This window comes from Dromiciops gliroides, chromosome 4 (genome assembly GCF_019393635.1).
Source record: "Dromiciops gliroides isolate mDroGli1 chromosome 4, mDroGli1.pri, whole genome shotgun sequence".
Taxonomy (NCBI): domain Eukaryota; kingdom Metazoa; phylum Chordata; class Mammalia; order Microbiotheria; family Microbiotheriidae; genus Dromiciops; species Dromiciops gliroides.
The window spans coordinates 253,082,652-253,107,904 of record NC_057864.1 but is presented as its reverse complement, the minus strand read 5'-3'; positions in this window follow the sequence as shown (position 1 = coordinate 253,107,904).

Below are 25,253 nucleotides of genomic sequence, written 5' to 3'. Positions count from 1 at the left end.
TTTCCAAAATGGTTGTGCCATTCCTCAGCTCTGCCAACAATGTATCAGTATGCTTCTCCATCCACAATACCTCCAGTATTGAGCACTGACATTTTTTTTTTCATCTTTGACAATTTTTAGGGTGTATGTTGAAACCTCAGGGTTGTCTGATGTGCATTTCTCTTACATTAGTGAACTGAAGCATTCTTTCATGTGAATACTTTGCAATTCTTCTTTTGAGAACTTTTTATTCATATCCTTTGATCACTTATCTATTAGGGAATGGCACAAAGATGGATGGATGGATGGATGGATGATTAGATGGATGGATATACAAACAGAAGGACATAAATAAATAGATATGTATGTATATACATGTTTGTATAGCTTGAATCTTCATCAGAAAAATTTGGTACAAAGATTTTTTTTCCTATTCAACAACCAGGTCTTTCTTTATATAAGTGAACCATTCTATAGACCTTTATATAAAGCATTTTTAACACAAGATGAATTTGCTCATGGATCTAGGGAAGGGAGAGAGGGAGGCAGGAAGGGAACTGAGAACCAGTGGAGGGAGGGGGTTGTCACACAATTCAAGGATAGGAGGGGTGGGACAGAGAAGCAAGAGTTGGAGGAGGAACACATGGGGCCAGGGCCCTCCACATGGCAGCCTGACCAGAACCAAGAAGAAGAACAAAGGGGAGGGGCAGACAAATGGGGGCTGAACATGAACACAGATAGGAGAGGATGGGTGATAGAAATGCTGTGTCACTCTCTCCATGTCATTTCTTCTGCTTTCATTTGGAGAGATTTTTAAAAGTTGTTTTTGTTGGGGGGGGGGGTTGGGATTGAAGGGCAGGAGGAGAAAGGGAGAGAATGTATAGTACTGTACAGTAAAGTTAACATAAGTGGATTTTTTAAATGAGGGTTTCTTTCCGAATTCTTTGCACAAAGACACATTTGCTTAATGTGAATTTATGTAAAGTGGAACTATCTGTATCTGGCAGAACCTTACTGATGGAGTTTACCTCTCCTCTTTATCAAGTTTGCACTAAAATATCCCCAGAACCCCTAGTGCCAAGAAAAGATCTACAAGTGAATTGAGTTAGGTTTTCACAGCTGGTATCCAGAGCAGAGTATGGGAATCAGAAAAAGGAATTCAAACCATTCTTAGCACATGGGCAAGAATTTCAGATCAGATATTTGGGTTATGGGGCCATGAAATTGGCAAATTTCCATCCAAGAATCACAAAATGACAGAAGTAGAAGGAACCTGAGAGATGATCTTGTTCAACACTTTTTATACATGAAGAAACATTTTACAGATGAAGAAAATGGTGTAAAGTGCAGGATGGAATAATCAGAAAAACACTGGGTAAAGAAGCCTGGGTTCAAGGGTTTGTTTTGTTGTTGTTGTTTGTTTGTTTGTTTTGTTTTTGTTTTGTTTTGTCATCTGAAAGCCTAATTTGAATACCATCTGTAACTTTTACCAAGTCACTAATAAAAACAAAATGTTGTATATCACAGGTGAATGAATAGATTCCTAGGATACTCTACTAAAAACCTCCCTACAACTTGAAATTCACCCACAAATGACTCTTCTTTGAGTCCAATAACTCACCCAGTTCTTAATTTAACTACCTACTATTATTTATACTATAGCTCTCTTTCTTATCCCAAAGCAAAGTATAACGGTAGTAATCAGGGAAGTATACTTGCTCTGTTGACTGGGGACTTTGCTTCTGGACCAAGATGTAGTTTAAATCCTTCTCAATTATGTTTGCTGATTTATGAATGTTTTCTTCAGGCCCAGACTCTAAGCTCCTGGCCTTAGTTTAAGCCCTAGCACTCCCACTAATTAGCTGTGTGACTGGAAAAGTCACCTTTCAGGGCTTTAGCTTCCTTACTTTTACAATAAGAAATGTTGAAAGGATGATCTATTTTGATTCAACACTCTATGCTCTATGCTTTAACATTGTATGTTCTGGGGGCAGCTAGGTGGTGCAGTGGATAGAGCACCGGCCTTGGAATCAGGAGGACCAGAGTTCAAATCCGGCCTCAGACACTTGATATTTACTAGCTGTGTGACCCTGGGCAAGTCACTTGACCCCAATTGCCTCACCAAAAAAAAAAAAAACCCAAAAAAACCCAACATTATATGTTCTGAATTCCCTTCTAGGTCTGTTTTTATTGTTCTGTGTTATGTATTCCAATATTCTTTGTTGGGATGTTTTAATTGATTAGGTGCACTGGAAAGAGTATTGGACTTGGACTCAGGAAGACCTAAGTTCAAATCCAGCCTCAGAAATGTATTTAGCTTATTTATAGCTGCTCTTTACATGATGGCAAGGAATTGGAAGTTGAAGGGATGCCCATCAATTGGGGAATAGCTGGACAAGTTGTGGTATATGAATGCAATGGAATACTATTGTGCTGTAAGAAATGATGAGCAGGAGGAGTTCAGAGAAACCTGGAGGGTCTTTCTTGGGCTGATGATGAGTGAGATGAGCAGAACCAGAAGAGCATTGTACACACTATCATCAACACTGTGTGTTGATCTACTGTAATGGACTATATTCTTCTCACCAGTGCAATGATACAGAAGAGTTCCAGGGAACTCATGATAGAAGAGCATCTCCAAATCCAGGAAAAAAAAAAAAAAAAAAGAACCGTGGAGTATAGATGCTGAATGAACCATACTATTTCGTTTGCTTTTGGTGCTGTTGTTTTTCTATTTTGAGGTTTTTCATAATTCCTCTGACTTTTCTCTTATAATATAACATGACTAATGCAGAAATATGTTTAATGTTATGTGTATATATATACATACATATATACATACATACACACACACATATACATATATATATATATATATATATATATATATATATATATATATATATATATATATATATATATAACCTATATCAGATTACCTGCTGTCTAGGGAAGGGGGAAAGGAGGGGAGGGAGGGAGAAAAATCTGAAATTGGAAAGCTTGTATAAACAAAAGTTTAGAACTATCTTTACATGTAACAGGAAAAAAAATACTTTTTAAAAATAAATAAATAAATATACCAAAAAGAAAAGAAAAGAAATGTATTTAGCTGCATGCCCCATGGCAAATCATTTAACCTCTATTTCTCACTTTTTTAAATCCATAAAATGGGAATGATAATAATAACACTCCCTTACATGATTGTTTTGGGGATCAAAGAAAATATCTGCTTGGTTTTGACTACAGGGAATATCCTGCCCCCTCCATCAGCCCTCTTCAGTTTCCTTTTGTGCATTATTTTTCCTCATTAAATTGTAAGCTCCTTGGAGGCTTTTTATTATTTCTTTTTATTCTTTATAGCTCTATCACTTAGCACAGTGCCTGGCATGTAGGTGCTTAATATATGTTTATTAAATTAAAATGTAAATGCTATGAACTGATGATGAGTGATATGAGCAGAATCATAAGAACATTGTACACAGTATGATCAACATTATGTGTTACAATTGCTCCAAAAACATCCAAATAATGCCATAGGAAAATGCCTGGAGCAGCAAAACTCACAGAAGAATGTGCTGAAATCATCTTCTAACCAAGAACGGCTTGGAAGGTCAGAAGGAGGGAGCTGCTGTGCTGATACAGGAGTGGAGCCCAACCCCACAGTCACCCTGACACAGACCCATTCCCAGGAAGGCTTCACCAGAGAAGGAGACCCCCAGAGCCTCTGAATCAGCTGAAGCACCAGAGTCATCTGGAACTAAGCTCACAGCCTGGTGAGTGGGCTGAGCCCTGGGCAGGGAAGAAACTACAGGGGTCTATCCTGGTGCTGAGGCAGAACTTGGATTTTACACCCCTGCGGAGAACCAGGAGGTAGGCTCGAGTAGCAGTGGCCCAGGTTGGGGAGGGGTACAGTCTCTTCAGAGCTAACAACCACAACACACAAAGCTGGTTGATTAGCAAGTTGGTCTGGGGTCATCTAAGGACCAGGGAACAGACCAGGCAAGTGAAGAACCTGACTCTCCTTAAATCATACTGCCTGGGACTTCTTAAGCTTGGGATACTGCAGCCTAGAAACAGTGGCCCACTTTAAGGAGCTAAAAGTCTAGTAAAAGAAAGGCAAGATGAGCTGACAGAGAAAGGTGAGGACCATAGAAAGTTTCTTCAGTAACAAGGAAGACCTAGGGGCACCCTCAGAGGAAGATGTCAACATCAGGACCCCTATATCTAAAGCTTCCAAGAAAAATATGCATTGGTCTCAGGCCATAGAGGTGCTCAAAAAGGACTTTGAAGATAAAGTTAGAGAGGTAGAGGAAAAACTGGAAAGAGAAATGAGGGTGATGCAGGAAAGACATGACAAAAAAGTCAACAGCTTGAAAAGCCAAATTGGCCAAATGGAAAAGGAGGGACAAAAGCTCTCTGATGAAAATAATTGCCTAAGAATTAGGATTGAACAAATGGAAGCCAGTGACTTTATGAGAAACCAAGACACAATAAAGCAAATCCAAATGAATAAAAAAAAGAGAGGGCAATGTGAAATATCTTCTGGGAAAAACTGCTGACCTGGAAAATAGATCCAGGAGAGATAATTTGAAAATTATTGGTCTACCTGAAAACCATGATCAAGGAAAGAGCTTAGACACCATCTTCCAAGATATTCTCAAGGAAAATTGCCCTGAAATTCTAGAAGAAGAAGCTAAAATAGAAATTGAAAGAATCCACTGATCACCTCCAAAAAGAGATCCCAAAAGGAAAACTCCTAGGAATATTATAGCCAAATTCCAGAGCTCTCAGGTCAAGGAAAAAATATTGCAAGCTGCCAAAAAGAAAGAGTTCAAGTACTGTGGAGCCCCAGTAAGGATAGCACAAGATCTAGCAGCTTCTACATTAAAGGACCATAGGGCATGGAATATGATATTCCAAAGGGCAAAGGAAATGGAATTACAACCAAGAATCACCTACCCAGCAAAACTCAGCGTTATCTTTCAGTGGAAAAAAATGGGACTTTAATGAAAAAGAAGACTTTCAGATATTTGTGATGAAAAGACCTGAACTGAATGGCAAATTTGACTTTCAAATACAAGATTCTAGAGAACCATAAAAAATTGGAGTTGGGGGACATACCTGTGGTCGTACAGTGGGTGACTGTCTTGTATCTGTGGCTGGGTTTTGGCTGGGATCCCCCTGGGTCCAGGGGTGATGATTTGTCCACTGTGTTATTTAGCTAGATGATAACATCTTTAGGATTAAATTGAGGGGTGAAGGGAATTCACTGAGGGAGGAGGAAGGGCAGAAGTGAAATCCTACATGAAAGTAACAGGAAAAGGCTTATGGAGTGGGGGAAGAGATGTAAGAGGAGCAGGGCAGTAAATGAATTTCACACTCATCAGAAAAGGCTCAAAGACCTTAAACTCATCAGAGTTACTTCAAGGAGGGACTAACAGATACACCCAACTGGGTGGAGTAATCTGTTTAATCTGGGCAGTAAATGAGCCTAACACTCATCAAAATTGCCTGAAAGACCTCAATCTCTTTAGAATTGTCTCAAGGAGGGAATAATGTACACACTCAATTGGGTGGAGTAATCTCTCTAACCCTGCTGGAAAAGAGGAGGGGAAGGGGATAAAGAGAGAGGGGCAAAAGAAGGAAGGGCAGAATGGGGGAGGGGACAGACAGAAGCAAATCCCTTTTGAAGAGTGATAGGATGAAAAGAAGATGGATAATAGAACAAATATCGTGGGGAAGGGAATAGAATGGAAGGAAAACAGTTAACAATAGTAATCATGAAAAAGAGAAAAGAGGGAAAATTTATACAAAAAATATTTATAGCAACTCTTGGTGGAGGCTAAGAATTGAGAATCGAGGGAATGTCCATCAATTGAGGAATGATGGAAAAAATTGTGCTATATGACTGTAGTGGAATGGTCTTGTGCTACAGGAAATCACAAACAGTATGATCCCTGAAAAACCTTGAAAGACTAATGAACATTGATGTATAGTGAAGTGAGCAGAGCTGGGAGGACATTGTGTATAGCGACAACAGTATTGTTCAATGAGCAATTGTGAATGAATTAACTACTATTGCAGTGCAATGATCCAAGACTATCCCAAGGAACTAATGAGGAAGCTTACTATGCACCCTATAGAAAGAACTGATAAAAAGAACACTTGTGGATTGAAAATATATAACCTGAATGTGATCTTGTGGAAGGGGGAGGAAAGGGAGGGAGGGAGGGAGAAAAATTTGGAACTCTAAATCTTATGAAAATGAATGTTGAAAACTACCTTTACATGTAAATGGAAAATAAAATAAAATAAATGTTTGTTGCTGAAAAAAATGTTGAAAATTATCTCTACATGTAACTGGAGAATAATAAAATACTTTTATGAAAAAAAACAAAAAAAAACATTATGTGTTGATCAACTGTGATAGACTAGATTCTTCTCACCAGTACAACAGTACAAGAAGGTTCCAAGGGACTTATGATGGAAAAGGCTCTCCAAATCCAGAAAAAAAAGGCACTGTGGAATATGGATGCTGATTGGGTCATAGTATTTCTTTTTGTTTTTGGTGCTGTTGTTTTTCTTTTTTGAGGTTTTTCCGTTTTGCTCTGATTCTTCTCACATAACATGACTAATGCAGAAATGTGTTTGATGTTGTATATATATATATATCAGATTACCTGCTCTCTAGGGGAGGGGAGGATGGAGGGGAGAGAGGGAGAAAAATTTGAAATTGGAAATCTTATATAAACAAATGTTGAAAACTATCTCTATATGTAACTGGAAAATAATAAAATACTTTTATTTTTAAAATGAATAAAATATAAATGCTAGAGTTATTATTATTGTTGTTGTTAGATCCTAAGATTTAGAACTAGAAAGGACCTTCTAGATTATTTAATCCATTTCCATCCTTTGAGAAATAGAGGTCCAAGGAGTCATATCCAAGGAAAACCTGAGATTCAAAGTCAGGTTTGAGCTTTGCATCCTGTCTGTTGGTATGGGATCAGGTGCCCCTGGGCATACAGGGTGGTTTCGATGGGAAGAATATTTGGATTAGTGGAAAGAACCCTGGATTTCGATGTAAGAGGACCAAGGTTAGACCACTGACTTCTCTTCTTCACAACCAGTCAATCAATGAGGAAGACTTAATTATTCAAATGCTTACTATGTACCAAGCACCATACTTGTCTCAAAGACAAAAGTGAAACAGTTCCTATTCTCAAGGAGCTGATCAGGATAATAATATGTATTTATGTGTATCTATGCATCTATGTGTCTGGATACACCCACATATAAATACATAGATACATTTATACACACCTATATACATATAGATTCATTTTGTATCTACATATATATGTAGATTTTAAATACATACACAGTGATTCCCTTATGGCCTTGGTTAAGTTATTTACCCTCAAAAGGTCTGTTTACTTATCTGTGAAATGAGGATGGGGGGGAGAGATGAAAAAGATCATTCTAAGGTTGCTTCTAGCTCCAAGTTCTACATGCTCCAATTAATCAGTCAATCAATCAGTGAGCTTTTATTAAGCAGCTCCTATATGCCAGATACTGGTCCAAGTGCTAGGAATACAAAGACAAAAACAAAACAGCCTATGGCCTCATGGAGTTTGGAGGCTAAAAGAGAAGCAACATGTATACATATGAGTATATACTGAATATATATCTGTGTATATATACCTGTGTGCATGTATAAATGCACATACATACACACATATCTATATATCTATATATCTATCTACAACTACTGTTACACCTATACCTACACCAACACCTATACCTATGGCTACACACATATGCATACACATACATGTCAACATACACACATATATACACACATATATGTACATGTGTATATATACATGTGTGTATATGTGTATGTGTGTGTGCGTGTGTGTGTGTGTGTATATATATATGATAGGTTTGGATGGAGGGCACTGACAGGTAGAGGGATAGAATGTAGGAGGAATCTGGAAGGCCGTCACATAGAAGGTAGTCCTTGAGCTGAGTCTTGAAGGAAACTAGGCATTCCATTGCGTAATGTAGAGAAGGGAGTGCATTTGAGGAGGCAGAGATGACGAGGGGATGAAGAAGGGAAATGGAGCATCATATGGGTACAAGAGGAAGTAGGTTAGTATGACTTGACTGGAGAGTGTATTGAAGGGAGCCATGTATAATTTATAATAAGATCGGAAAGGTACAAATTGTTCTTGTTGTCAGTTATTTCAGTCATGTCCAATTCTTCAGGAGCGCATTTGGGGTTTTCTTGGCAAAGATACTGGTGTAACTCCAGCTCATTATACAGGTAAGGAAACTGAGGTAGAGTTAAGCGATTTGCCCAGAGTCCCAGAGCTAGTATCTGAGGCCAGATTTGAACTCATGAAAATAAATCTTCCTGACTCCAGACCCAGCACTGTATCCTCTGTGCCATCTAGCTGCAAAAGATATAAGTAATATATGCTAATTGGTTAGTAACTAAATATATGTATATATGTTTAATTTAAAGTGCACCAAAAAAAGAATTTTATAGCCTAAAGATATGACGTAAGCACTGATTGCTCAGAAACTCCATTTGCCCAAGGAAATTTTACCCTAAGACTAAATAAGGAGGACTGGATCTGAGTAGGGGCTAGTTGGGCCAAAAGGGAGTGGCAGGAAAAAGTTAAGGTAATCCTTGCATCTACTTATAAGTGGTGTTTGATGAAATGTGAGACTTCACAAGAATCAACCACGCTAAGCAGGGCTTGGTGCCCATGCGGACTCCCTCCTATACACTGAGTCATGCTTGAAGCAGTTGTATCAAAAAGTCTCTCAGTTACTCAACCTCCAGAAGAGCATGTCTATAGAAGAAGTCAAGAATAAACTAATAATTTCCATGCTACTATGCTGCTTTCCCTCCCTGGAATTTCTAAAACCCCAACCCAAACAACACCTGAGTACTCTAGGACAACTAGATGGTATAATGGGAACATTGGGCCTGGAGTCAAGAAGCTGCTGCTGTTCAGTCATTTTGGTCATGTCCAACTCTTTGTGACCTTATAGGAGTTTTCTTGGCAGACATACTGGAGTGGTTTGCCATTTCCTTCTCCAGCTCATTTTACAGATAAAGAACTGAGGCAAATGGAGTTAAGTGACTTGCCTAGAGTAAGTGTCTGAGACCAGATTTGAATTCATGAAGATGAGTCTTCCTGATTCCAAGCCCAGGACTCTATGCAGTGTGCCACCTAGCTATCAGGCCTCAGATACTCACTAGCTCTGTGACCCTGAGCCTGCCATTGTTGACCCAAACACAAAATGAATATTGTTTATAATAGTACCTTCTGGGGCAGCTTGGTAGCACAGTGGATAAAGCACTGGCCCTGGAGTCAGGAGGACCTGAGTTCAAATCTGGCCTTAGACACTTGACACTTACTAGCTGTGTGACCCTCGGCAAGTAACTTAACCCTCATTGACCTGCAAAAAAAACAAAAAGAAAGAAAAAAGAAAAAAGAAAAAAAAAGAAATAATAATAGTACCTTCTTCCTAGGGGCTGCTGCGAGGGTCAAATGGGATATTTGTAAAGTGCTTAGTGAAGTGTCTAGTACAGAGTAGATGCTTAATAAAGGTTTGTTCCTGCCCCCTCCTCTTGATTATTAGAATTATTTTCCCATTTGAGAAATAGAAATCTTATCTGTTGCTTCTGTTGAGGTGGTCACTGAAGCCCTTTTCTGTTTTAACATCTTTCTGTGTCCTCCATCCTAGCTCAGAGGAGAGGGAGAGCTATAGACAAAGAGCTGGAAGATGAAATGTAAACTGGATTTTAGAAAACAAACTCCTTCTTAATGACTGTAGGTGGTGTTAGTCATTCTGTTTAGGAATTTGGGAATACATATGCATACTAATAGGAATTCATTTTGGCTGCTGCTTACACTGGCATATTTTTTTTCAGGGTATGGGGAGACCAGAGTAGGAGAGCACAGGAGAAGGGAGGAAATCTCAGAGGCCTTGACAACATTAAATGGCACAAAGCCAGATGCCCAGAAATTGAAGTAAGCACACTTTGTCTCCTGCTTCCGTCTCTCAGTGCACGGCCTAGGGGGTTGCAGGTGTAAGATGGAAGCAATCTATGGAGCAGGTGCCCAAACCCAACTAAGAAAATTCAGTGAAAGTCCATGATCATCACTCTCTGTGGATGGATCCTGGAAGGGTGAAGCCTTGCGATGTGGTTTTAGATAGATCCTTCTCCTTGAGCTCAAGTCCCAGAAAGACTTTGAGTTAGAAGATTTGTGTTCAACCTAAAAGTTATGCCATCAATGTGCTGTAGGACCATGGACAATTTACTTCAAATTTACTTGTTTGTTTGTTTGTTTTGTGGGACAACAAGGGTTAAGTGACTTGCTCAGGGTCACACAGCTAGTAAGTGTCAAGTGTCTGAGGCCGGATTTGAACTCAGTTCCTCCTGAATCCAGGGCCTGTGCTTTATCCACTGTACCACCTAGCTACCCCAAAAGTGTTTTTTACATAATGCAAATTTGCTTCCCACCCACCTTACTTTGCCTATATAACAAAGGCATACACAAAATAATACCTTTGTGCAAGTCATAAAATGTATTACAATACAGCTATATGAAAAACTGTACAATGATAATAATTAGTGTTATGAAGTGATGATAAAGTTAATGATAAAGTATACACAGTACTATATAGTAAAGTTAACATAGGTGGGCAGTATGTTGCCCACTTTCCACACACTGCACCTAGCCTTTATCACTCATGGTTGGTTATACAACTATTTTTAGGAAGTTATTGAGAGATGTTTGAACAGTGCCTTCCTTTTATTCCTCATATTTGACAATAGCAAGAAATATTATCCTCAACTTGTCTTTGAACTTTCAGAAATCTTGAAGTATATAGGTCCATCTTTTCAATACAGGAAAAAAAAATTCACTCATATGATGAAATGTTTCTGCCAACTGTTTCATTGTGAACCTTTTGTAGTTAAAGCTCAGGTTCCAAAGCTTCTTTCTTCATCTGCAATCTTTGTAGCTAGTAGCTCAATCAAACGCTCATTCAGAATCCTCATTTGGATTTCTTTTAGACTTCTTTATGTAAAGTGAATTTACGTAAAGTGAGAACTGTCTGTACTCCATGCGTTTACATCAACTCAAAATCTATAGCTCATCAGCAATCCTCTCCCCTCCCCGCACACATATATTGTCTGCTTTGGTCAAGCACAGGATATCATAGCAATGTAAATGTATTTAAGGAAATGTCACAGCAAGAAAGTAGGAAAAATTATATTTCTTCCATATTGTTTTTAATTTTTTTAATTTTTCTTTTAAAAAAATTTCTTCCATAATCTTAAAGCACACTCTTCTACAAATACTTAGACTATCAGTTAAAAAATGGACCCCCCTAGGGAACATTTTAGAGAGGTAAACACACCCAGCAAGGGCCCAAGGGTGGAGAATTAACCTCCACCTTCTCAGGATCAGGATGCCTAATGTTTTCAGGTGATGTCATCATGCTGTTTCTGATAGTCCTTCTTCCCCCCTTGTCTCATACAACATTTATATTCTGCCAAGCATTGCTTCCTACTTATCTTTGTGGCTATGGCTTCTCCTAATCCTTGTCTCTGCATCCAGAGATGGTTCCATGGGGCTTCTAAAGTTTCTCTCTGGTTCTGCCTCCAGCTGACAGCCTTCAGTGAATGGCTACCTCTTCCCCATAAGAAGAGGAAGGGGTTGTGCCATCTCTCTTTTAGTTTACAACAAATGGTTTTAGCTCCAGCTCTTTTAAACAAGAGGAGCTATCCCATATCCTCTTATCAATCTAAGGAAATAGTTGCCTTTCCCCACCATAAAGATAGACTCAATCTCTAGGGTCTTTGAAGTATCTAACATATAAAAAGTAATTTCTGATTGGAGAGCACAGGTTTCATACGAAACAGTATTTGTTAATAATAGAGCAAGAATTCCAGAGGGCACAAAAGAAGGTTAGGGGTGAGTGAAATATAAATATCAAAGGGATGGGGCTGACATAAATGGGCTATAGACTATTATGCCCTTCAAATAGCAAAGGTAACATTGATATGTGATGAATCTCTTAATCACTCGGGTCAGTGTTTCTGACCCAAGTGTATATCTAACCAAGAACAAAAAAAGTCCTTGTAATTGGTAGCAATGTCCAATTGCCAAAATGCACCCCTTTCAGAAATATTTTAGGGGCTTCTCCTTCAAACATTCAACTAATAACTGTTGGAAATCCCCAGGACTTTCTCAACACAGCACATCTGCATACAACAATAGCATATGCCCTATAGCCTAGCTATCATTTATATAGTATACTTCTTGTAGTATATATCAATTATATATTAGCATGCATTCCAAAGATATGCATATCAGCAGTAAATGCATTATATTTCATACCCTTGTAGAAATCATATGGATATTTGACCAGTGAAAATCAACTGCCATAACAAGGAGACAGAAAGAGTCTAAAAACTGTCTTAATCAGCAAACACTTGACTTACTTGTTAAATGGAAAGATATGGCAGTCAAGGGCAGCTCCAGTCTAGAAATTAAACTCATTTGTACAAATTTTTGAAGACGGATAGTGGAAGATTATAAGCATCATTGCTTCATAAAGCAGTGAGAAGCAGTGGAGGGAAAAAACACTTTCAAAAAATCAATTGGTGAGAGACCCAAGTAGGCAAAGTCATCCTGGGGGCATTTAAGGATGAAACTGGAAGAAGTCCAACAAATAGAAAAAAATGAAAAATATCTGAAAATATTTTGATAATAAATTCTTTTCACCTCAAGGGTCATGAAGCTTCCACCTTTGGATTTTAACATCACAGTCCTGAATGTGCTTATAGAGGGAGTGGAAATGATGCTGAAAAAAAGATAGGAAAAGTAGTTAAACTAGACCTTGTAAACATGGAGGTCAATGCTAGAGGCATTCTAAGAAAAGTATAAGATTTATTCTCAAGGTATTTGAAAGAAGAGAAGATCATAAAAATGTTGGACTTTGTTATTATCAAGAAAGCAACATTTTTGTCTTTGCCAATAATTACTGACCTATATGCCTACTTTTCCCTGTATATAAATATTTTTCTGAGAATAATCTATAAATGTATCAAAGGCATCAGGTAGGCTAGCAAGTGAAATTTCACAGTAGGCCACATCTTTGCCATCACACCAAAGACTAAAAGATATAGTGAATACAGATCCCACTGTGCTTATTTGTTGACTATAAAAAAATCATTTAATTTGGTAGAGAAAATTACTACCTTAAAGCCTTTACTCCAAAAAGTGTCTCCCAGGCATATATAAAAATTACACATGTTTCCTTGTAAGAATTAACAACAGAGATAACCTTGTTTGACAATATTCTGATTATTTATATTAAGCAAAACTTGGAATGGAGAAACAGGCTCAACACATGTGCTTCCAACTATGGTGGAAAAGATTCCATACAGAATCCAAATTCAGAAGGGATTCCCTATAAATTTGGTTCTCTAAATACTCACATCTGACATTGTTCTGGTTCCATCAAGTCATAGAATTTTGCAGAGCCTCCTAAAGACCCATAATCCTTCTAACTAGCTGGACCTAGCTATTTACATAGGAAAAACCAAATAAATGAAGAATGCCTATTGACTGGACTGTGATATGCATCTGAATAGACAACTTAGAGAGCTCCTTCATCTTAACTAAAATTATATCTAGCATTTATATAATGCTTTAAGGTTTGCAAAAAGTTTTGTAACTATTATCTCATTTGATTTTCACAACAACCTTGGAAGGCGAGTGTTATTATTATCCCCATTTCACAAAGGAAACTGAGGCAAACAGAAGTTAAGTGATGTGCTCAAGGTCACACAACTAGTGAGTATCCGAGGCCACATTTGAACTCATGTCTTCCTGCATTCCAAGTTCATTGTTCTATCTACTGTGGTGTTTAATTGTCATAAGTATGTATATCTTGGACAGAGACTATAAATGGAAATTTAGAGGATCCCAGAATTGAATAAGAAGAAGATAGAAGGTTGGCAAGGCAGGAGGAAATTATGAAGTTGTTTTGTTTTTTTTAATGACTCCTAGATTCTCTGTGTAGCAAAGTCCCAACTTTTAAATATTAATATCCTTCCATAGTTTGCTGACTGTGAATCATACAACATCAGAGTCTGTGAATAATTGAAAATGGTTCTTATCTAGATGCCCAGCTAGGTGGTGCAGTGGATAGAGTGCCAATCTGGATTCAGGTAGACTCCTCTTCCTGAGTTCAAATCTGGCCTCAGATCTGTGACCCTGGACAAGTCACTTAATTTTGTTTGCCTCAGTTTTCTCATCTGTAAAATGAGCTGGAGCAGGAAATGGCAAACCACTCCAATACTTTTGCCAAGAAAACATCAAATGGAGTCATTAAGAGTTAGACTCAACTGAAACAAGTGAACAACAACAAACCACCTAGAGGATAATGGAGAAGAGCATGGTCAGGGTAAACAGACTATAAAACATTACAAAAGATTACAAAGAAGAAGTGGTTAAAAAAAAAAAAAGATTCCATCAACAAAATATGTGAGTGAAAAAGAAGATGGGCTGGTCACTTAGGTGAGAATGAATGATTTTAGGGCATGGATTTGAATCTCAGGTGTGTTATTTACTATCCTTTTGAATATGGATAAAACAACTTCTCTCAGCTTTTCTTTTCTATGTCGCCTAAGGAGGTGTGTTAGATGATCTCTACAAGCTCTCCAAGTTCTCAAATTCTAAGAATATATGACCTCTATCCTGGCTGTAGACAGGTAGTCTGGTCAATTCCCCTGCCTAGAAAATGAACTTTCTCTAAACCAATCCTTGATTAAAAAGGAAGAACCTTCTTAACAGGTTTAATTCTTCTGTGATGGGGCTGTCACAGATTCCTTTGGTCACTTCTATTGACATTTTTGCCCCTGTGTATTTGGAAATCAGAGAATTGGAAAGCTGGAAGTGACCTCAGCAGCCATCCAGTCTAACCTATACATGAAAGGGATTACCATTATATTAAACCTAACAAATGTTCATCTGCCCTCTGTTTGAGGGACTCCAAGATGAGGAATTTACTCTCCCTGGAGGACTATTCCAGATGGGACAGCGATGACTTAAAAAAAAAAAAGTTTTAATGACAGATTTTGGTTTCCATTACCAACATTTCCCTGTGAATTCTCTTGTAACAAAATAAAACAAATCAGCAAAACTAATAATACAGTGACTTCATCTAAAAGTGAATGCAACATTCTACACTTGTAGCCCCACTCCCAATCTCTCTCATTTTAAAGCATATTTTAAAAATTAACATAAATCTATGTTATTTTCTTCTTACACCCTCTCATACCCTATTAGAAACAAATAGACAGACAGAGAGAGACAGAGACAGAGTGACAAAGAAACAAATTGTAAAAAATATGTGTTCAAGAAAAAAAATACTTCCATTATCTGTATTGGCACTTATTACAATGCTTAGCAAATAGTAGGCATTTAATAAATGGTTTTAGATGGATTATTATATGTATAATATATATGCATATAATATACATACACAATTTTGCATGTAAAATATATGATGTGTGGTATATATGTTTGTTATATGATAAATATGAAAATGAGACAGCTATACAAGTGCAATATATTAGGTGTTTATATTTTACATATCCATATATCCATATGTGTCTATATGTTCGTGTGTGTATATATATATGTATGTATATATACATATATATATATTGTTTCTGTGTAAAATATTGCACCCTAAATTTATCACCTCATTCTAATGGTTCTAATGCTTGGTCATGAGTCTTCTGGAATCCTAGTTCATCACTGAATCATCCAGAGTTCTTATAGCTTTCAAAGTTGTTTGCCTTGAGAGTGTTCTTATTGTACAAATTGTGCTCCTGGTTCTGATAACTTCATTCTTCATCAGTATGGCTCTTGGAAATCATCTAATTTCTCATTTCTCACAGACCTTATTACTCTTGGGCCAACACCCCCAAAAAGATCCAAGAGACAAGAAAAGGTCCTATGGGTACAAAAATATTTATAGTAGCTTTTTGTGTTAGGAAACATAACAACAACTGGAAACTAAAGGGATGCCCATCAATTGAAGGATACTTGAATAAATTGTTATATATGAATGTGACTGGTATAATCATTAGGAAGTATCTTGGGTTTTTGCTTTGTTTTTATGTTTTTTCCTGAAATAAGGCCTAAATCTGCCTCATTGCAGCCTCCTGATTCTGCCCACTAGGGCCAGAAAGAACATTTAATCCCTCTTCTACTTGACAATTCTTCACATACTTGAAGTCAGCTATCATGTTCCCCCAAGTCTTCTCTTCTCCAGGCTAACCATGCCCAGTTCCTTCAAAGTATCACCACATGACATGGACTTAAGGGCCTTCACCAAGCTGGTTGTATTTCTATGGACATTTTCCAGTTAATCAGTATCCTTCTTAAACCATAGTGCCCAGAACTGAGCAGAATCCTCCAGGTGAGGCAGCTAGGTGAGTCAGCACTGGGTCTAGAATCAGGAAGACCTGAATTTAAATCCCGCCTCAAACACTCACTGTGTGACCCTGGGCAAGTTACTTAATCTCTGTTTGCCTCAGTTTCCTCAGCTATAAAATGGGAATAATAATAGCCCCGACCTCATAGGGTTGTGGTAAGGATTCAATGAGATAATATTTGTAAAGCTCTCTATAAATTCTTATTCCCTTCATTATCCCTGAGTACAACGGGAGTATCACCTCCCAATTCCTGGAGGTTATGACCCCTCCCCACTTAATGTGACCCAACACCACGTTAGCTTTTGGGGGGGCTATCATATCCTTCTCCTGCCTCATGTCGAGTTTGCAGTCCACTAAACCCCCCAGAACCTTCTCAGAACAATTGCTGTCTAATCTGCCTCTTCTCCTCATCTTCTGCTTATGAAGTTGTTATAGGTGTAAGACATTACATTTATACCTATTGAATTCCAGGTTATAAGAGTGAACCTATTGTTTTCCCCTAAATAGCAGTCCTCAAATTGTGGTCCACTGGGTGGGTGGTCCTTAAGGTCCAAACTATTTTCATAATAATACTAATATATTATTCACCTATTAAAATACTTCCTTTTCCAACTACATAGTTGTGTGAGATTGGATTTTCTTCATGTATTTCAACCAAAACAATACATTTTAACAGATCGAATGCAAAGCAGATGTGAGAATCCAACTGTCTTCTAGTAAGTCAGACATTTAAAAGATTTGCAAAAATATGTAAAACAATGCCACTCCTTACTAATTTTGTTTTCTTTTAGAAAATAGTTATTTTGCATAAATGTTATACATATTAATATGCAGTGGGTTTACTATTGTTATTTTTAAATGAACTAAATATATATTTAAATGTTTAAATGTTTTAATTTCATGAGCAGTACAGTAAACATATGTGTCTATATACATATGTATATATATTTATGTGTATACATATATAGTATGCATACACATGTGTATATAGATATAGATGTGTGTGTATATATATATATACATACATACATAGAGAGAGAGAGATGTATAACATACATATATAGAGAGAGAGAGAGATGTAAAACCCTCAGCAATTTTCAGGAGTGCAAAGGGGATCCTACAACCAAAATGTTAAGAACTACTGTTCTAATCTGTCAAGATCCGTTAGGATTTTTTTATCCAATGTTTAACTACCTCTCCTATCATGTTGTCATCTGCAAATTTGAGTTCATGACTTACGCTTTTGTCGTGGGACCCTGAAAACCTCAGAGGTTTTCTGAGGTAAGTCAAGGGAGTCTTCTCCTCGAGAAACTGAACCAAAGGACAGACACACCTAACCAGTCTCCTCAGGGAGATAAGATTGGGTGTGGCTGCTGCCTTTGTGGCATGAGGGGGAGAGAGACAGCTGCCCCTCACCCAACTTCCCCCAGCCACCATCAGTGGAGGATGGTCCTCCCCCAATAAGGGAGCTTTCCCCAGTCAGACGATCACCCCATTGGACCACCACCATCTGTCCTCTATAAAAGGACTTCCCTGTCTCCTGCTTGAGGAGATAGGTATCTCAGAGCCACACCTCTGTGCCATGTCTTCTCCCCATGAGAAGTCCAAGGATTTCTCTCTTGGTTTCCTTTCCCTAGCACCTAAATAAACACTTATTTTATTCTAATTGGATTTGTGTGCAAGAGGGTGTAATTCTTTAAAGAGGAATTCCTAAGAAGCCCTATCCCAAACACCCACTCTATTTACCTCATAACACCTTTATCCAAGTTATTGATAAAAACTTTAACAGCACAGGGTCAAGCATAGATCCCTGGGCTACTACACTCTATACCTCCTGCCATATTCACAGTTAAACATGGGGTAAGATGACCACATCTGACCTAAATCCCTCCAGGTGCAGTATAAATGAGTTCCTTTTTTTTATTTTAATCAACCTTAAGGGGCACAAAGAGTCCTAAGACACCATTTTCAGGCATGAAATATCTGTTAAGGCCTTCCTTTTATCAGCTTTCCCTTCTCCAAGCTGAAAGATCTTCCCCTTCCCCAGCCCCTCCTCACCCTTCAGCCTTTTTCATACTTGGTTATCTTCATTTGCATTCAAAACCATTCAGTTCAACATAAAAAGAAACCTCCTCTCTTTCAAATTATGTCTTCTTATTTGTAAAAGAGCTAGTTGAGCTCTTATGTCCTTTCCAACTTGGACATTTTATTAATCTGTTAGTCTGATATATATTTTTTTCTATATATCCAGAAGTGTGGGGACCAATTTTTAATTGGGGAGTGTAAGCTAAACGGCTCACTGCAATATTGGGGCAAGGAAGGAGACCAGCAGTCTCCCTCAAAACAGAGCAGGATTTATTTTAACAAGAACGAACTTAAAAAAACACACACACACACACACACACACACACACACACACACACACAGGATCAGTAGGATCAAGGGAAAGGAAATAAAATGGGGAAAGGGAAATTATACAACCTGAAAAGCACCACCTCCCAGGAATTAGCTGAGAATTCACAACAGTGCTCCTGTCACCTTCCAGCTAGAATGCCAGAACAAAACAACAACAAAACTCTCTTCTTCCCAGCACACCCCACACAGCCCCCAGTCAATTGGCTGGCCACTCTGACAGTCACATGACTGCCCTCACTAGGCTTCCAATCATTATAATTTTGCCAGGCCCATGTAGGCGTCGGCTATTGGTGATGACTTGAGATGCCAGTGCCATGGCAACGGCTACATACATAAACAGATAGATAGATAGATAGATAGATAGATAGATAGATAGATAGATAGATAGATAGATAGATAGATAGATAAAAGGAATAGCTAGTTGTACATAATATATTTGCAGTATTGTGTCCAATCATCTTTTTTTAGTCTATGTTATAGAAATGCTTGTTTTATTTCATAAATTTAAAATAAAATAAATAAAATTTGAAAAATAAAAAGGCTAAACAGAGAATTTTATATTGTGTCCTGGAGGCAATAGAGAGCCACTGGAATTTGTTTAATTGGGGGGTGTGTGTGTGTGTGTGTGTGTGTGTGTGCGCGCGCGCGCGCGTGTGTATGCAGAAATGACATAGTTAGACTTGTGCTTTGGAAAAATTCAGTTTGTTAGCTGAGAGGAGGATAGAGTGCATGAGGGAGAGACCTGAGGCAGGGAGACTAACCAGCAGGTTTTTGTAATGGTTGGGTGTGAGATGATGGGGGTCTGCACCAACAAGGTGACATGTTGCAATCGTAGAAACAAAAGGATTTGGCAAGAGATTGGACATGAGAGGGCAAAAGAGAGTGAGAGGTTGAGGTTGAGAGTCAGGGTAATTGGGAACATTATGGTGCCTTTGACAATAAAAGGAAAGTAAGGAAAAGCAGAGGGTTTAGGATGGAAGATGAGTTCACTTTTGGACATGCTGTATTTAAAACTTCTACAGGACATTCTACTTTAATATGACCACTAAACAATTGTAGATGTGAGACCAAAGATCAGAAGAGAGGGGAGTACTGAATAAATAGATTTGAAAATCATCCACATAATTGAATCCATGGGAGATGATGAGATCAAGTGAAATAGTATAGTTTTAAAGGGTGGTCCCAGGATACGTAGGTGTTCCGAAGACCCTTTCAGGGAATATGTGAGGTCAAAACTCTTTTAGTAGTAATACCAAAATGCTTTAATTTGTAATATGTCAAATATCAATAGATACAAATCATGGAAACAGAAACTTCTGGGGAAATCTTCCATAATTTTTAAGATTCTGAAAGAGACTGGAGATCAAGCATTTTGAGAAATCCTGGTATGGAGGGAGAAGAGAAGGGGGTTGTTATATTTTTTAGAATATATCTAAGTATATATAAAGGTAATAATATAAAACTGTACACTATATATGTCATATATGTATGTGCATATATTATATCTATGTTTGATATATGTATAAAACATAATTATATATCACAAATAAAAATAAAATTAAAAAAGACTAAGAAGGTATGGTCAGACAGGTGAGAAGAAGCCCAGAGGAAAAAAAACTATAGAGAATTCCAATGCCTATTCCTTGACCCTATGTCCCCTTGTTCTATCATATCTCATACTTGATCTAGACCTAACCCAGGTTTACCCCACTATCCACCTTCTCAATTCCTCCTCAAACACAGCTGAATGCTGCTAGAAGAAATCACACAATCATTTTCATTGTTACCTAATTTCAAATGGGCCCCCATTACTTCATAGAAATCTTTTTACTCTTTTATAATTGATTCTATCTTTCACAGAATCCTTTGCAAATCTACTTTTTTCCTCTTTATGCTGAGTACATCAACCCTCCCCCATCCCTCTCAGCTGAGGATCTTAGCTCCTATCTCTGTAGTCCTTTTCCTTGCCAAGGCCAACCCTTTTACTTGTGCCCTTAATTCCATCCCATCCTATATTCTCTAAGATCTTGCTCCTTAAATTTATCCCCTCTCTCTAACTAATCTCCAACATCTCTTTATTCACTGGCTCCTTCATTACTTTCTACAAACATCCCTAGATCTTTTCCATCCTTAAAAAGCCTCATTTGACCCTACCATCCCTTCAAGGTATCATTTTATATCTCTTCTCACATTCATAGCCAATTTCTTAGGGGGAAAATATCAAATAGCTTTCAAATTTCTCTGCTTCCACTTCCTCATCTCTTACTTCTCAATCCTTTGCAATTTAGCTTCTAATAGCACCATTCAACTGAATCTATGCTATAGAGGCTACTGTGATCTTTAAATTGCTAAGCCTGGGGTAGCTAGGTGGTGCAGTAGATAAAGCACCAGCCCTAGATTCAGAAGGACCTGAGTTCAAATCCGGCCCCAGACACTTGACACTTACTAGCTGTGTGACCCTTTGCACATCACTTAACCCTCGTTGCCCCGAAAAAAATAAAAACAAACAAACAAATTCAATGACATTGTTTCATTCCTCGGAAGCATTCAACACAGTTGACTATTCCTTTTTCTTTGTTTTTTCTTTTTCTTGTGGGCAATGGGGGTTAAGTGACTTGCCCAGGGTCACACAGCTAGTAAGTGTTGAGTGTCTGAGACCGGATATGAACTCAGGTCCTCCTGAATCCAGGGTCAGTGCTTTATCCACTATGCCACCTAGCTGCCCCCGACTATTCCTTTTGCATACTCTCTCTCCCTTGGATTTTTAGGACTATGGTCTCTCTTGGTTCTCCTCTTACCTATCAGACCTCTCCTTCCCAGCCACTATTTCTGAATCATTGTTCTGGCCCTCTGTTTAGGTATACATCCCAGGTGTATGTTCTGAGATCTTTTCTCTTTCCGCATTCTCTAGGCAATATTATCATTTAGCATGGATTCAGTGAGCATCTTCTTGAAGATAATTCCTAAATACCTCTCTCCTGTACTCAATTCCCAAACACCAACATCCTGTTGGACATTTCTGTATGGATGTCTTATGCATCTCATACCCAAATGAGAACTCTTTATCTCTCTTACCCTCACCTGCCACTCATACTGTATTATAAAATTTTACTTTCCATCATGGGAAACAATGTATAACTATATAAGTATACACAAAACATGTATATGCCTATAGAAATACAAGGGGGAGGCCCTGGTGGTTAGAGTATGGGGGCTAGGGGCACCAGGAAAGGCCTTATGAGACAATTGACTAGTGCAGTGCAGAGAGGGTTATAACTGAAGTCAGGAACACCTGAGTTCAAAGTCAGACTTAGAAATTTCACTACTTGAATGACTCTAATCAATTTGCTTAAGCTCTGTCTCATCTTTTTTTTTCTCATCTATAAATGGTGATAATAATAGCACTAACCTCCCAGTGCTGTTGTGAGGGTCCAATGACATAATATTCATGTAGTGCTTTGCCAACCTTAAAACACTGTGAAGATGCTAGTTATGATGATAATAAGGAGGAGGAGGAGGATAAGAATAAGGAAGCACTTGTCATGAGCATTGAAAGGAAAAGAGGGATTTTAAGAGTTGGAGGTAAGGTGGGTATGCATTCCAGGTAGGTGGGATAGAAAGTGGAAAGACATGAAAATGGGGAGTAGAAAGCAACAGATGAGGAATAGCTAAAAGACCAGTTTGGGGGGCAGCTAGATAGCACAGTAGATAAAGCACTGGCCTTGGATTCAGGAGGACCTGAGTTCAAATCCAACCTCAGACACTTGACACTAGCTGTGTGACCCTGGGCAAGTCACTTAACCCTCACTGCCCTGCAAAAAAACCCCAAACAAACAAACAAAAAAGACCACTTTGTCGGGATTATAAAAAATTGTGAAAGGAGGAGTAATATAATTTATATACAGGTAGATAGGGAAGGGAAAGGAAAGGAAGGGAAGGGAAGGGGAGGGGAGGGGAGGGGAGGAGAGGGGAAAATGAGAGGAGGAAGGCCAAGGACAAAACTTTAAGGCATACTCACATTTATAAGGAAGAAAGATGATGACAAGTCAATGCAGGAGAAGATCACTCAAATGAGTGGTCATGGGAAGTTGGAGAACCACAAGAGAATGCTATTTCACAAAAACCAAATGAGGGGAATATATCAAGAAGGAAAAACTAGTCAATGATGACATGCAAAATAGCCCTTTGATTTATTGATAAGTAGGTTATTAAAAGCCTTGAAGAAAGATGTTTTAGCAGAAAGATAGGGATATAAATCAGATTTCAAGGGGCTAAATGGTGAGAGATAGAGGTGATGATACAGGAACTAGGGGCCATTGCAGGGCATTGGTAACATGTACCATAGTTGGAAGGTATACTTCCCTGTATAGTAGAAGGGGAACTAGAAAAGGGAAATATTGAAGGGGAAAACCCTCATCCAGGCCTAATTCCCCATACACTACCTAGTAGATCAGTCAGATGGTATCATAGGTTTTGTTGGAGGTTTTCAATGGCCCCGACAGTAGCATAGGCTGAATAGATAAACCTAGTGAGATTACAGAGCAAGGATATAGCCAAATATGAAATGGAGGCCCAAGAATTCAATGGAACCCATGGCCAGGTTGTACTTTTGGATGTTGGATGTTTCCTCCAGACATCCCAGGATGTTGGTGACAAAATGCTTTTGCGTCAGAAACTGCTGGCATCATTGACTCAAGTTGTCCATGGGTCCTGGGGCTGGAATGGAAGGGGCAAGTGGCAGAGGAAGACTGGACCTGGGTGGGAAGAGAACTTACTGGGTTTCTCTTCCACCCTATTGCAGTACAGCTAGTGGCACTTCCTTCTCCAAGTTCCCTTGGCCTCCAATCCTCTATCCAATACAGGGTCCCTTCCCTCATACATATATACATATTAATGTAACCAGGGTTACCTGTGGATCTGGATTCCTTCTAGTAAGATATGCACTAACCCTTGCTAAAGGACATAAGAAATTTCTGGTGGCTCCCTTAGTCCCAGTGAGGGGGATAAGGCTATGTTGAAGTCATGATTTCCAACTAAGCCAGAAAAAGTAGCCTTTAAAAGTGAGGTCAAAGTCATGGCTCCTCTCTCCTTTCTTTTAAGTTCATCTCTTGGGACTTATATCAAGGGAGATGGGGAGGGGAATCACTTTTTCCTTTTCCTTCCCCAGGATTGATATTCAAGGTTATATGCACACTGCAGTGGGCACATGTTTTTGCACACAGCTGAGCCTTCGACCAGATCTCAAATCCTCAACTGCCTCTTCTTTGTATTTCCTTTTCTGAGTGTCCCAGTGAACAAACATAGGTTCTGAAATGAACATTTCAAGATGTCCAGTAATTAACTTAGGTTGCCCCTCAGGTGTTACCTCTAACTACACCTTTTTCTGCAGAGAAGATGGCCACTGACAGTTGGATGATTCATGCATTTCTGGCTGGCCAGAAAAAATGACTAGAGTTAGGGAAACAAGTTATAAGGTTGTTATTATAGTCCAATGCAACAGTGGTGAGGTTGGGAGTAGTGTGGGTAGTGCAGAATGCTATATTAGGACTAATTAAGGTAAAGTTAGGGGGAGAGGGTGGGTAAGATAAGTATTTTAGTGGGAATAAAGAAGACTTGAAGACTGATTACTTGAGGGGGACTGGAGGAGAAGGAGGAGTAACATTATACTAAAGGGGGGACTTTAAAGGGAGAAAATAATTTGCTCTGTTAGGGGTGGGGAATCTCATTCCTTCTTAGTTACTTCTGGAAGTACAATCCAAATTTTGACACATTTCCATTAAAACTTAGAGAGTTCCAGTAAAATCTGTTCCACTACGGTGTCCAAAATTCAGGGATCCCCAGGGCCTACAATAAAGGAAAGAGGAGTCTGCCTCCCCGGATACTTTGGGTTTCAGGGAGTCCTCCCCTCTTCCACTTCTTACTTCCCTGAGAACTTCACACCAAGACTGCAAGTGGAAGAGAAAAGACCAATTCCTGGGAGAAGATGATTTGGCTTTGCCCAGGTCTACTGCCTGCTTCCTCACTTCCTACACTTCTTTTCATTCCTACACTTGTCCATTTTTTACTTCTACAATGTCCCTTCCCTTGGCAGTCTCCCTCTGACCTCTACCCTCTCCAACCATACAAACTTTCTTCCTCCCTTTCCCCTTCTGTCTTCCCTCCACTCTTCTCCCCATCACCTTTCACTTGATTATCCCTCTCTCCTCCTTTCCCTCTCCACAAATTCCTGAGTCCATTTTGTCTCTCCCCTCTCTCCCTCCCATCCTACATCCCTCTCTACTTTCCAGGTCACCCCCACCCCCACCCACAGGCT